The sequence below is a fragment of the Phyllobates terribilis genome, unplaced genomic scaffold (assembly GCF_046119375.1).
Source record: "Phyllobates terribilis strain yellow unplaced genomic scaffold, ASM4611937v1 Scaffold_8__6_contigs__length_399053987, whole genome shotgun sequence".
In the NCBI taxonomy this organism is placed as follows: Eukaryota; Metazoa; Chordata; class Amphibia; order Anura; family Dendrobatidae; genus Phyllobates; species Phyllobates terribilis.
In genome coordinates this window covers 37,286,492-37,299,982 of record NW_027362768.1, presented here as the reverse complement: position 1 = coordinate 37,299,982, position 13,491 = coordinate 37,286,492, and positions in this window count along the sequence as shown.

Sequence of the window (13,491 nt, the reverse complement as noted above, 5' to 3'; positions counted from 1 at the left end):
ACAACTAAAGACAGCAAGGGGAGACAGACACGGGGGAAGTAGCTTAGCTTGAGTTGACTTCAGAGAGATGACACACATGTCCTCTAAGCACCAGAGAGGAAGTAAGAACTGCACTTGCTCCAATCCTTTCCAAGGGGGTCTTGTGAATATCACCGGCACCTTCCTCTAGCAACAGCCAGTATATAAACACCCAGCCTGGGTGTCAGTTAGCCAGAGGGAGGTAGCCACTGGGTCCTAGAGTGAGACGCCTAAGAAGGTGTCTGCAATGTCAAACGAAGAGAACTTCTGCATCCAACTGCAGGGCGACTGTCTTTCACTTCTTACACATCAGTAACAGATACATTGGGAGACAATGAAGGGATTTGCATAGGGGAAGAGGGGAGGAGTAGTGAGGACAGAAGTGGATTAATAGGGCAGCAGAATTACGGACAGACTGCAGAGTGATGATGCGGTGGGGGATGATGAGGTTAAGGCCATCCTAGTGATGTGGGCAGTTCAGAGGAAGTGGTAGTAGTCACGCTGCCCCAGCTGCACAGAAAGTGATGGAGCAGGGTGTAAAAGCACCAAGTCCGACTCCTTGCCATTAAGTTGGCTGCTGCTGCACACCGCACCCCTAGCCTTTTTTCTATTCATATTGCCTACTCTTCCTACTCTGCTTCCTCCACCGTCTCCTCATCCGGTCAGAAAGTGCTGGCCATTTCTGCGTGCTTTTGGTGTTCTCACTCTGCTGCTGCTCGCCTATCTGCATCAGACTGTATGAAGCCCACTGCCACGTCGCGGCAAACCTCCTAGTGGGTTCCTAACTTTTACTGCCTTAAAGAAACGGCATAATGCGCTAACCACAGCTGCAGCACCAATGCACCAGCAGGGCGGGTGGCCTGGTGCCTCACAGTGCCCATGCTGCAAGACTGAGTCCCCATGACTCCAGACCACACCACTCCACAAGTACAAAGTCACAGCACCACCCAGCTGGTGCATTGGTGCTGCGGTGGTGGTTAGAGCATGACGCCACTCCTTTAAGGCAGTAAAAGTTAGGGACCCACTAAGAGGTTTGCCGTGACATGGCAGTGGGTTTCATACAGTCTGATCAGAATGTTAAACTAAGAACCTCATGTTCTATCATATATATTTTTGCCGAGAGGCATTAGATCAATGTATGATTTTTTGGAGATGTGGTCCATGCTCCTTTTTTTGCATTATATGCAATGGACCAACAAGGTGGAACTTCACCTTGCATATGCTGAAGAGACTGTGCAGGCAGCAGCAGGCACAATTGGAGTTTGAGCTGCAGCATGCACGAATAAGTCGCTCTGCGGAACACCAGTTCACGACCAACGAATGGGCCTCCATGATACACAAATATCCAGCCAGGGGACAGTTTTCGAGGCTGAAGAGGAGAAGTAGAAGGAGGTGGAAGAGGAACAACCATGTTCACAGCAGGGTGACACTCAACGCAGGTCACGGACATCACTGGAGCATGGCTGGAGGGATACAGATGATACAGAGGACCCAGACAATAGACCTCCCACAGAGGACAGCTTGTCGTTGCCTTTAGGCAGCTTGGCACACGTGAGGCAATACATGCTGCTGTGCCTGCGCAATGACCACCGAGTTTTCCGGATTGTTACAAGTGCTCATTACTAGGTGGCCACCCTATTGGATCCCATCAACAAGCAAAATGTGCCATCCTTACTTAAGTCACTAGAGCAAGATTGGAAAATGTGGGAATACAAGTGCACGCTGGCAGGCGCACTGCTGACGGCATACTCACCTGACAGTGGAGGCTCAGTGAAAGCACAAGACAGAAGGGCATGAAGTCGCCAATGAAGCTGGGGCACTGGGACCTCCTCGAATGGGAGGGTTAGCATGGCAAAAATGCAGAAAACCTTACTCAGCATGTAAAATCCAGCACCACCATCTGATACAGTCCCTATTAGCAGTAGGCAGTGTTTAGGTTATACCTGTGTAGCAACTCACTGGGCATTAACAGGTTAGACAGAAAAAAAGGTATAGGTGGACAATTGAAAATACCTGTGTTAGGCTAGACAGACTGCAGACAGAAAACAGAACCCAAACACCAAGAGAAAAGGTGCGTCTCCTGTGGCCTGGCAGAAAGAGAAGCCAACAACAAAACACTAGCTAAAGGGATCAAATACATGAGCATGACAGGTTAAACAACATGGTAAAAGAGTATATGTCCACGAGTCTCCACATACTGAGTGATGGGTCTGGCCCATTTAACTTCTGGATCTCCAAATTGAACACATTGCCTAATCTTGCCCTTTATGCCTTGGAGCTGCTGGCCTCTCCATATTAAAAAAAAAGCAAGTATTTTGCAGAGTACACCCACACAGGCTTCTTTGCAGAGTACCCCCACAGATGCTTTTTTCAGAGTACTCCCACAGGCGCGTGCAGAGTACACACACAGATTTTTTGGCAAAGTATTTCCACAGACATGGGTACAGATTGTAACTCTTTTTTTAAGACCACTGCCCCACTATCAGTATTTGGTCAGTATTTGGTCAGTATTTTTTCACTTCTCAGGAGTGGAAGCCACACACCCACTCCTAGTTTTGCCTCCCACTCCTGAGAAAAAATACTGACCAAATACTGATAGTTGGGCTGTGGCCTTAAGACCACAACTCATACAGACACAGCGGTAGAGAATAATTATTTTTTAGGCACGTTACTCATGCAGAGACGGCTGCAGTGTCACAGAAGCTTTTTGGCCCAGTACTCCAAGAGGCTATTTTGTACATTACAAACAGAGGTGTTCGGTACGGACCCCAAACTTTATAGTTCGGGTGCTTTCATAATAGTCACAAACCACTACAAAATCCTAACATTGTCCAATTATTGCTGACACTATCATGCCCTATTATGATCTACTAAAGTAATAAATCAGGGTGGAGTCTTCTGATTTGTGTCCTATTCACCTGAATGGCATTTGCAGCCAGCAAAAAAAATCTTATTTGAATGATGAAAGAATGAAATAAGATTTACTACAACATATCTCTGCATGTAAGCTTACCTTCAAAGAAGGTCTAGAGAGACCCCAGAGAATAATAAGCAACATTCAATTTGCATCAAAGAACTTTGGTTGAAATATAATTTCCTGGCCAAACTCCAATTTCAGCAGATTTTTTCATTACTACTTTAAATGGTACGGTGCTTAAAAGTATTTACAAAAAAGACACGCCACGTAAGTGAAGAGGTTCTTGTTAACACCTTTTTGATATGGAGCAGGTTCGATTCCCCTGAGGTGGTGAAAAAATATGTAAAATATAGTTAACAAATACAGTTAAAATGAAAAACCTAAAAGTCACACACCTTTTAAAATTCCAAAAATAAATTAAGAAAAAGTATATTTGCTATCATTGTATTTGTTAAAGTCTGCTCAGTCAAAAAAAGCATGTATATATATATATGTATATATATATATATATATATATACTCTATATATAAATATATATATACATATATATATACTCTATATATAGATATATATATATCTATATATATGTGTATATGCAAAACATCTGTTTTTTTCAGTGAAAACACGGCAAAATATTATGCAGAAGAAAAATATAGCTCTAAAGTGATGTATAGATGTAAAGCAGGGTATATACACGTGTATGTTAACGTTGCAAAAAGAAAATCCATAAACAAAAGCAGAATTGTGGTTATTTTCACCATTTTACTGCACTTTGATATTTTTCTTGTTTTTCAATGCGTTGTATAGTAAAGTAAATGGTATCATTCAAAACTACAACTCATCCCACAAAATAACAACCTTTCCTAAGATTATGTTGCTATAGAACAAAAAAGTTTTAGCCCTTGCAAAAGGGAAGGAAAAAATGAGCCCAAAACCTGATATGCAGCAGTTAAAATGTTCAATAAATATATTTTGGATTCTTCTATCAATATGAAAGTGAACCCCATAGATATTTTAATTGATGAAACTGCGGCTAAAGTACAATATTTTTTCTTCTGCTAATTTTTCAATTATGGAGGCGATGCTGCACGATTGTGTTGTGTGAACATCCTCCTCAGCTTAAAGTTGAAAGTCTACCCTAATTTTTAATCTAATATGTTTTTGCTTAATATATATAGATTTTATAATTTTTCACAGCTCAGTTTTTTTCTGATTCAGAGCTCCAAATCACCCGCATAACTATAGACTGGATCACACCAACAACATTACAGATACAGCAGGGAATTTTTATGGATAGTACATTACCTTGAAGGTTAAAAAAAACTTGGCCGATACAGACAGGAATGGATGTGCGTAAAATGTATAATATAAATGTAAATACATTCTTTGAGGAATTGCTATATGCTCTAAAAAAGTACTGAATAAAAATAGTATAACAAATTATTACTGCTAAACAGTTTACCGAGCTGCCCTTATTAATATGTAGAGTACGACCCCTGAAGTGCATGCTGAACACCCCTATAACCTCTTAATCTACATTGTGATGCAATGGCCTTTTTATTTCCGTAGAATCTGCTGTTTTTACATTGCTTTTAGCAGACACAAGGTTCTGTATTTCGCAAGCACAGCAACAATATCCATTGTTAAAGAGGAATTACACGAAGCCGTACAATTTAGCAGCACCATTACATTCGCTTTGACTGGGGATAACTTGGCAACAAATCCCTTTGACACTTGTTATGCAATTCAAGCTTTTGGTAAGATAAAAAAAACTGTATACCTTACATATGAATGCAAATAAATACAACCACTGATTAAAAATGTAGAAGCCTTGAGCACTTTGATTACATTTTTCAGCATGGAATGGCACCCAGAATCGGCTAACACTGTGCTATGGCAGAGCTTGAATTAATGCTGCCATCTAGTGCTTTATGTAAGCTACACAATATTAACAAGATATTTTCCTTCAACTGTCTATTTTCACATACAATAAAATGTTAGATTATTTAAAATGCACTTTTCCCATATTGTAGAACTGTTTTCTCCCAGCCCGTGCCTGTCTCTCCATTGAAATTAATCTAAAACATCAGTAAAAAAAGTTTTAAAAGCTTCTTCAATAGAGGGGTATTCATTATACTATAACTGCATTGCGTTGAAGGCAGAGACATAACTATGGGAATATGTACAGAGGATTGACAGATATGGTTAGAAGAGAGCTACATAAAGGATTGTTTAAAGTAAAGGAGTGTGATTGATATATTTGGTTTTACTGCTGTAGATCTATATTTACTTAAAGCATAAGAGTACTTTCATGTATTGTTTCAGAATAAGCCGTCCAGTGTGTACGAGGAATAACACCATTTCTCACAATTATGACTTGCACCGGGTGTGGAAATACCATTTATACAACCTGTGCAGCCTCACAGGAGCCCAGAAGATAAAGGGGCAAACTTCCACTTCCACACAAGGAAGCAGCTTTGGTCACAGACAATTAAAGGGGTCCATGTACTGTTCTTGTGTAATACAGGTACTTCAGATGCAGTGACACAGAAGCACAGAGCAGCCAATACAGGGTTAATAAACAGGGAAAGTTTATGATAACAAGATGAATCTCCCCACAGGGAGTAACAGGTGAAAATATGGGGAAATAGCAGGTATTAGTCTGTAACTGACAGTTTACAGTTTAACTAGATGTAGCAGAGTCAAACCGGTAACAAACTACAGTTTTTTCACTTAGCTGACTTGTATCCTCCACAAGGCAGTTGCCAGCTGGTGCTGGTGACGCTGTCTTCAGGCTTCCCCGCCCAAACAATGCTCCGTCTTCTGGCGGCAGCGGGCGGTCTCCTCTTTTACCCGCTGAGCCCCTAGTCCATAACACGGCACCTCACGTGCTCAGCTCCACGGACCCTGCGTCTCTTCTCCCTATAGTCAGCTTGACTACTCCGGTCCACTGCATTCGGATCCCTTGCTCCAAGTCCTGTAGCCAGGAGCCTGGACCCTCTCACACTGCTCTGCTCCGCTGGACTCAGCTCCGCTGGACACAGCTCCGCTTTCCCGCGCAAATGTCCTCGTCTCTCCCTCTCTCTCGTCACACCAGGAGTCCCTCTGTCACCAGACCTCCCAGCTCTCTCTCTCGACACCCCCCCCTGCTTCCCTGTCACATGACTCCTCTGCTTGCAGTCTGTCTTCCCCCTGCAACAAGAGGTACGGCCCCGGCAGTTCCGGATCCCTTGCTCTGAAAGTACTTACACCCCGGTCTTCCCCCTTACACTCCCGCTCTCCTTTAACTCGCCATTCGACGGGCGAGAGTTCCTTCATCAAAAATTCACATTCTTGGACTTCCTGGACGATGCGGTACCATATGAATTGATCTTGTTCGTAACGGTGAGGAGGCACTCCTGCTGTTGTCCTTTCTGACCGGCGTAACTCAGTTTGACTGATGGGGGGTGCAGGTCACTCGGATTCCCAATCTCCGCCAGCCCGATGGCTTCAACCGATGGTGTTCCCTCGCCGCCTGCACTGGGGACTACAGGTAATCGAGTGCTGGTGCTCGGAGGTAGAATCAACAACTCTTCTTCGTCCACATCGTGGCTTGGGGCAACTGTGACAGGTCGCTCTCTAGAAGCAGGTGATTCTTCTCCACCCTCGTCATCTTTAGACAGACAGGGTCGCAGTATACTATGATGAACCACTCTGGTAGGGGCTCCTTCAGCCCCCTCGGGTTGAACTTCATACACAGGTCCTTCAGCGCCAATCCTGCGCTTCACTCTGTGCGGGGTCCGTTCCCATCGCCTACTCAACTTTCCCCGGGGCCGCCTGTCCCGAACCAACACCCGCTCCCCGGGCCTCAGAGCTGTCCCTCGAAGAGGCAATGTCTCATGATGTTTGAGCTCCTGAAACTTTTGTTGTACCAACCGTCGGAGGGTCTGCAGTCGATGCCGATGTTCTCGGACCCAGGAAGACACCCCCATCCGTGGGTAGTCCTCCTCAGGGTCCAGCTCTAACTCGGTGATCTCTCGCCCCTTTCGTCCGAACATCAAGGTATAAGGAGTGAACCCCGTCGTACTATTCACTCGGTTGTTGTAGACCAACACCAGCTCGGCCACAAACTCAGGCCATCGTACATTCCGATCTTCCTCCAACGTGCGGAGCATTTGGATCAGTGTCCGATTAAAGCGTTCACAGGCCCCATTGCCTTGAGGGTGGTAAGGAGTAGTCCGTGACTTCTCAATCTTGTACAACCGGTGCAGCTCTTCCATCACACGGCCTTGGAAGCAGGCGCCTTGATAGGGATGAATCCTCTTTGGGCAGCTGTACACCCCAATGAAGTCTCGGCAGATGGCCTGCGCAGCTGACTCGGCGGTCTTGTCTCTGCTCGGGGTCACTACCGCAAACTTGGTGAAGTGGTCTGTCATTAACAGGCAATGTTCATACCCGAGATGCGCCGGTCCAACAGTCAAATAGTCGATCATCAGCACCTCCAAGGGGGCAGAAGTCACAATAGTTTGTATGGGGACCCGCTGCTCCGGGGGCTTTACCAGTAGTGTTGAGCCACCCCCGTAGTGTTCGAGTTCGGTTCGGTTCATCGAATACCCGTGTGTTCGCCGAACTGTTCGTCGAACTGTTCTTCGAACACCTTTGAACACCGTTAAAACCAATGGCAGGCAAACAAAAACACATAGAAACACATAGAAAACACCTTCAAAGGTGTCCAAAAGCTGACAAACTGCTCAGAAGACACAACTAACACATGGAAAAGTGACAAGTACATATAGTCATGCGAAAAGAAAAGATTTGGAGGAGTAAAAGGAGGGGGAGACACAGATATAGGCATGTCATGCCCTTCTAAATTCCAAAAAGTGAGAAGCCGACACGTTCAGTCCGCTCCTGCCCGTGCCACCTCCGTGTCGCTGGGTTTGTGCCAGAGCCGCGGTGATCCCTGACGGCCAGCCCCCCTCTCCCAATACTGGTGCCTGTCCGCTGGTGGGTCGAGCGAGCCCCCCTGTGGTGGAGGCAGCTCTAAGCTTTTTAATTTAAATTGTCTCTCTAATTTGAATGAATCCACTTTAAATCCATTTACAAGGATCTATTGGAGGGCAAGTCTCATGCCAGCAGCCGCGTAATTCCAGCTCCAGTAGCGTCCACTAAAGCTGCTGCAGTTAAAAAGCTTTTATAAGGATCGAGCTCGGCTGTCCACCGCAAGGCATCCTACTGCCAGTCCCAGCCCCTATGCCTAGGGGTGCCTCCTGATGCTCTTCACTGAGTATCCCGTGGTCCCGAAGCATTTCCTTTGAAAAAATTAAGTGTCCAAACTACAGGTGGTGTAGCTTGCTTAACAGCCGGGATAATCCGCTGACTAGCAGACACTGCTACTAGGCACAAAGTATTTCCTGGGCTAGATGCAGTTAAAAATTTGTAATTAGATACTCTCGTTGGATGCTGAGAAAGCATTCCATAGAGTCTCCTGGCAAGCCATATATGATTCTCTTAAAAAGCTTGGGGTAGGGGTCTAGGGGACCCTTTTATAGCCAAAATCACGGCCCTGTATCACAATACGTCACCTAGGCTGAAGATAAATGGAACTGTAGCACCCTGAGGGCTCGGTTGCTACAGAGGTATTGCACCTCACCCAGAGGTGTGATATCTCACTCTCAGGTAAGGATGGAGTGTGGATCAGGACCCGACACCTGCATGCATTACACCACATTGCCGTGGGGCAGGGCGACCAATATGCCTCTGAGATGGGCACGACAGTCCCTGTCCCTGGCTGGAGTGGGGGGAGGGAACACTGAGGAAGGGGAACCCTGTAGTGCAGGAGCAGGGAAGAAGCAGTTCCTGGGTGCATTGAGAAGGGAGTATAAAAGGTGGCCACCATCTTAGTTCAGTGCAGAGAAGTCTGAGCAGAAGTGGCAGGGAGCAGGGGCTCTGCCTGAGCTCTGCTCCGGAGGCGGGCCTAGTAACAGAGGCCCAGGCCTGGAAGAGGGAGAAGGAAGGAAGAGGAGCGTAGAAGGCTCCAGGAACGAGGAATGAAGGGATCCCAGGGGTGCGGACGGGCGAGTCGCCACCGCACGCCCGAATCCACCTGCGTGGAGGGGTCAGGCCAAAGGGGGAGACCGGTCCCCGAAACTAGTGAAGGCAGGAAATGACCCTCAGCTAGAAACCGGAGGCTGTGACATTTTATGTGGCGCAGCCCCTCGCTACACGCGCTAGGAAGGCACCACAGGGAAACTGGCGCCAAGTTTACCAAGAGGAGGCCCGAGGCAGCCGGACAGAAGGGTTGGTAAGAAAGGCCAGACAAAGGACACACAAAGGGGGTCCTGTAAAGCGCTGCAAAGTTATCTGGGAGTTGTCTGAGCCCCTCACCTGGTGAGCACAGTACGACGTGGGCAGCCGTTACCTGCAGACGTGGTCTGGATAATAAGAACTGTGAGTAAAGGCCCTGGATGGCATCACTGACTCCGTGTCGTTACTGCTGCTGCCCTGTACCATCACCCCCATCCTCCGCATAAACTGCCCTGAGGCTATACTCCTCCCGTGGGGAGTTATGCTACGCTCTGCTGCACCCACAACACCATCCTCAGCGGTCTGCCCTGCAGCGGTGGTTCACTCTGACCGCAATCCACGGGTGGCGTAGTCGGACATTTAAACATCAAAACCACATAAATAGTTCCGCCACTGGTTTGATCACCCTGAGCCACGGAACAGGGTCGCCGCCATGAAGACTACAACCACCAGCATCCACCAAAAAGGGTCCAGCTCCGGGTGTCCCAAGGCCCAGGGGGTGCATCAGAACATTTTCATCACTTTCACAATCACCAATGGGACAAGGCAGGGATGTCCTCTGTCCCCTCTCTTATACATCCTAGTGACGGAGCACCTGCTCTCATCAATTCGCCATAACCCCAATATTAGGTGGATTGAGATGGGAGGCACCGAGTACAAGTGCTCTCTATTTGCTGATGATGTCCTAGTATATATCACTCAATCACATATATCCATCCATGCTGTTATGGCTGAAATAGATCACTTTGTTACATGGTCAAATTTTAAAATCAATGCAGCGAAGTCTGAGGCCCTCGATGTCTCCCTCCCCAAATCCATATAGGATTCCATCCAGTCCAACTTTCCCTTTGCCTGGCCCTCACAGGGTATCAAATACTTAGGAATTCCTATTCATAGAGACCTCTCCCATCTATGTTATCTTAATTTTGGGCCCTTTATTGAACAACTCCATACAGACCACGGTTGGCAAGTTAGAACTGTAAGATTCACTACATGAACCACTGGTGTTTTGTGGAAAAGCACATGTACACTGTGTTCCAAATTATTATGCAAAAAGTGTTTAGGAGTGAAAAGGGAAGAATTTGTTTGTTTGTCAGTTAAACTCATTGATGGTGATGTGTGTCAGGGCTCTTTATATCACTGTAAGCAATTGCAGACACCTGTGCTAATTAGTTTGGCAGGTGTGTCTAATGAAAGGCAAGACTACTTAAGAAGGCTGTCTCACATTATTAAGCAGCCTACATTTTCTGCCAAAATGGGAAAGAAAAAGGATGTGTCGGCTGCTGAGAAGCAACAAATTGTGGAGTGTTTAGGTCAAGGCATGACTACAATCAACATTGTGCGATGATCAGGATGAAGTGTCTTGGCAATCAAGAAGTATGTAGCTGATTCACAGTACACACGTGTGCGTGCTGATAAGGGCAAATTGAGGACTCTTTCCTACAGGCAATTACGTCAGGTTAAAAGAGCAGCGGCAAAAAAGCCTTGTCATAGCAGCAGACAAGTTTTTGAAGCTGCTGGTGCCTCCAACGTCCCCCGAACAACAAGATGCAGGGTCCTTCAGAGGTTTGCAGCTGTGCATATGCCATCCTGTCGACCTCCTCTATCCACTTCACACAAGCAGAAATGGCTCCAGTGGGCCAAACATTACATGAAGACTGATTTCAAAACTGTTTTGTTCACGGATGAGTGCCGTGCAGCGCTCGATGGTCCAGATGGATGGAGTGGAGGATGGCTGGTTGATGGACACCCCACGCAAACAAGGCTACAGCGCCAACAAGGAGGAGGTGGAGTAATGTTTTGGGCTGGAATCATGGGGAGAGAGATTGTCGGCCCCTTTAGGATCCCTGAAGGCGCTAAAGATGAACTCCATAATGTATGTGGATTTTCTCAAACAGCACTTCCTGCCATGGTTCAAGAAGAAGAACCGTGTATTTCACAGCAAGATCATTTTGTTGCATGATAATGCACCATCTCATGCTGCACATAAAACATCTGCATCTCTGGCTGATATGGGCATAAAAGGGGACAAACTTATGGTGTGACCCCCATGCTCCCCTGACCTCTACCCCATTCAGAACCTCTGGAGCATCATCAAAAGGAGTGTCTATGATGGCGGGAGGCAGTTCACATCTAAGCAACAGCTCTGGGAGGGTATTCTGTCCTCATGCAAAACAATTGAAGTAGAAACCATCCAAAACCTGACAAATTCAATGGACAAGAGAGTTCAGAAGCTCCTTTCGAACAAGGGGTCCTATGTGAAAATGTAACATCACCTAGAATAAAGTTTTGAGTTGAAAACTGTTTGATTTCAGTTTCTAATAACCAGCTAATGCTTATAATTGCAAAAATGACCATTTTTTTGGTCTTTATTAAAATGAAAAGGTTGATCGAAAAGTTTGGGAGATCTAAGAGTGTGGCAACCCAGTAGTCATGATTACTTCGAATTCTGACAATATGAGGGTCATGTTGCAGGTAGTGCAGCAAGAAGGCACTTATGTGTCTTGCGCATCTCGGAGCCCCAAAATTATTTTCCGGGCTAGATGCAGCTAAAAATTATTATTAATTTTAAATCTGGTGGAGCTTAGTATAGATGGCCTAATAGGATCAGTGCTGCACACTGCTACAAAGCCCAAATTATTTTCCAGTCAAGATACAGATAAACATGATTATTAATTTGAAAGCTTAAAACGGTTGGTAGGGTGATTTTAACCAATCATCAAGCTTTTACTCTCCCCAGGATGACACAGGGGTAGAAAAGTCGTTTCGGATCCATGATTTGTTCATCTTTATGAACGTGAGTCTGTCTACATTATCAGTGGAGAGCCGCGTGCGCTTATCTGTCAGCACACCACCAGCAGCGCTGAACACACGTTCAGACAGAACGCTGGCTGCGGGGCATGACAAGATCTCCAAGGCGTAAGTGGCTAGCTCCTGCCATTTATCCAGATTGGAAGCCCAAAAAGAGCAAGGGTCCAGTGACACAGTCATGGCTTCAATGTTTACTTGGAGATACTCCTGTACCATCGTCTCTAGGCGTTGACTATGTGTCAGACTTCTTGTCTCCTGTGGCCTTGCAAAGGATGGGCTAAAAAAGTGGTGAAATGATTCCGCAAAATTGATGTTACCAGCAGATACTGTGGTTCTGTTACGGTTTGAGTGCTGAACACTTTAAAATTATTTTTAATTTGCAACCTGATGGAGGTCAGTATATATGGACTAATAGAGAAAGTCCCACACACTACTAGGAGGCCAAATATTTTTTCAGAGCTAGATGCAGATAAAAATTATTTTTAATTTGCAATCTGATGGAGGTCAGTATAGATGGACTAATAGAGAAAGTCCCACACACTGCTAGAAGGCCAAATATTTTTTCAGAGCTAGATGCAGATAAAAATTATTTTTAATTTGCAACCTGATGGAGGTCAGTATAGATGGACTAATAGAGAAAGTCCCACACACTGCTAGAAGGCCAAATATTTTTTCAGAGCTAGATGCAGAAAATAATTATATTCAGTTTGCATCTGACGGAGGTCAGTATAGATGGACTAATAGAACAAGTCCCACACACAGCAAGAAGCCCAAATATTTTTTCAGAGGTAGATGCAGATAAAAATTATTTTTAATTTGCAACCTGATGGAGGTCAGTATAGAAGGACTAATAGAGAAAGTCCCACACACTGCTAGAAGGCCAAATATTTTTTCAGAGCTAGATGCAGATAAAAATTATTTTTAATTTGCAGCCTGATGGAGGTCAGTATAGATGGACTAATAGAGAAAGTCCCACACACTGCTAGAAGGCCAAATATTTTTTCAGAGCTAGATGCAGAAAAAAATTATATTCAGTTTGCAACCTGATGGAGGACAGTATAGATGGACTAATAGAACAAGTCCCACACACAGCTAGAAGCCCAAATATTTTTTCAGAGGTAGATGCAGACAAAAAATTATTTTTAATTTGCAACCTGATGGAGGTCAGTATAGATGGACTAATAGAGAAAGTCCCACACACTGCTAGAAGCCCAAATATTTTTTCAGAGGTAGATGCAGAAAAAAATTATATTCAGTTTGCAACCTGATGGAGGTCTGTATAGATGGATTAATAGAACAAGTCCCACACACAGCTACAAGCCCAATATTTTTTCAGAGGTAGATGCAGAAAAAAAATATATTCAGTTTGCAACCTGATGGAGGTCAGTATAGATGGACTAATAGAGAAAGTCCCACACACTGCTAGAAGGCCAAATATTTTTTCATAGCTAGATGCAGACAAA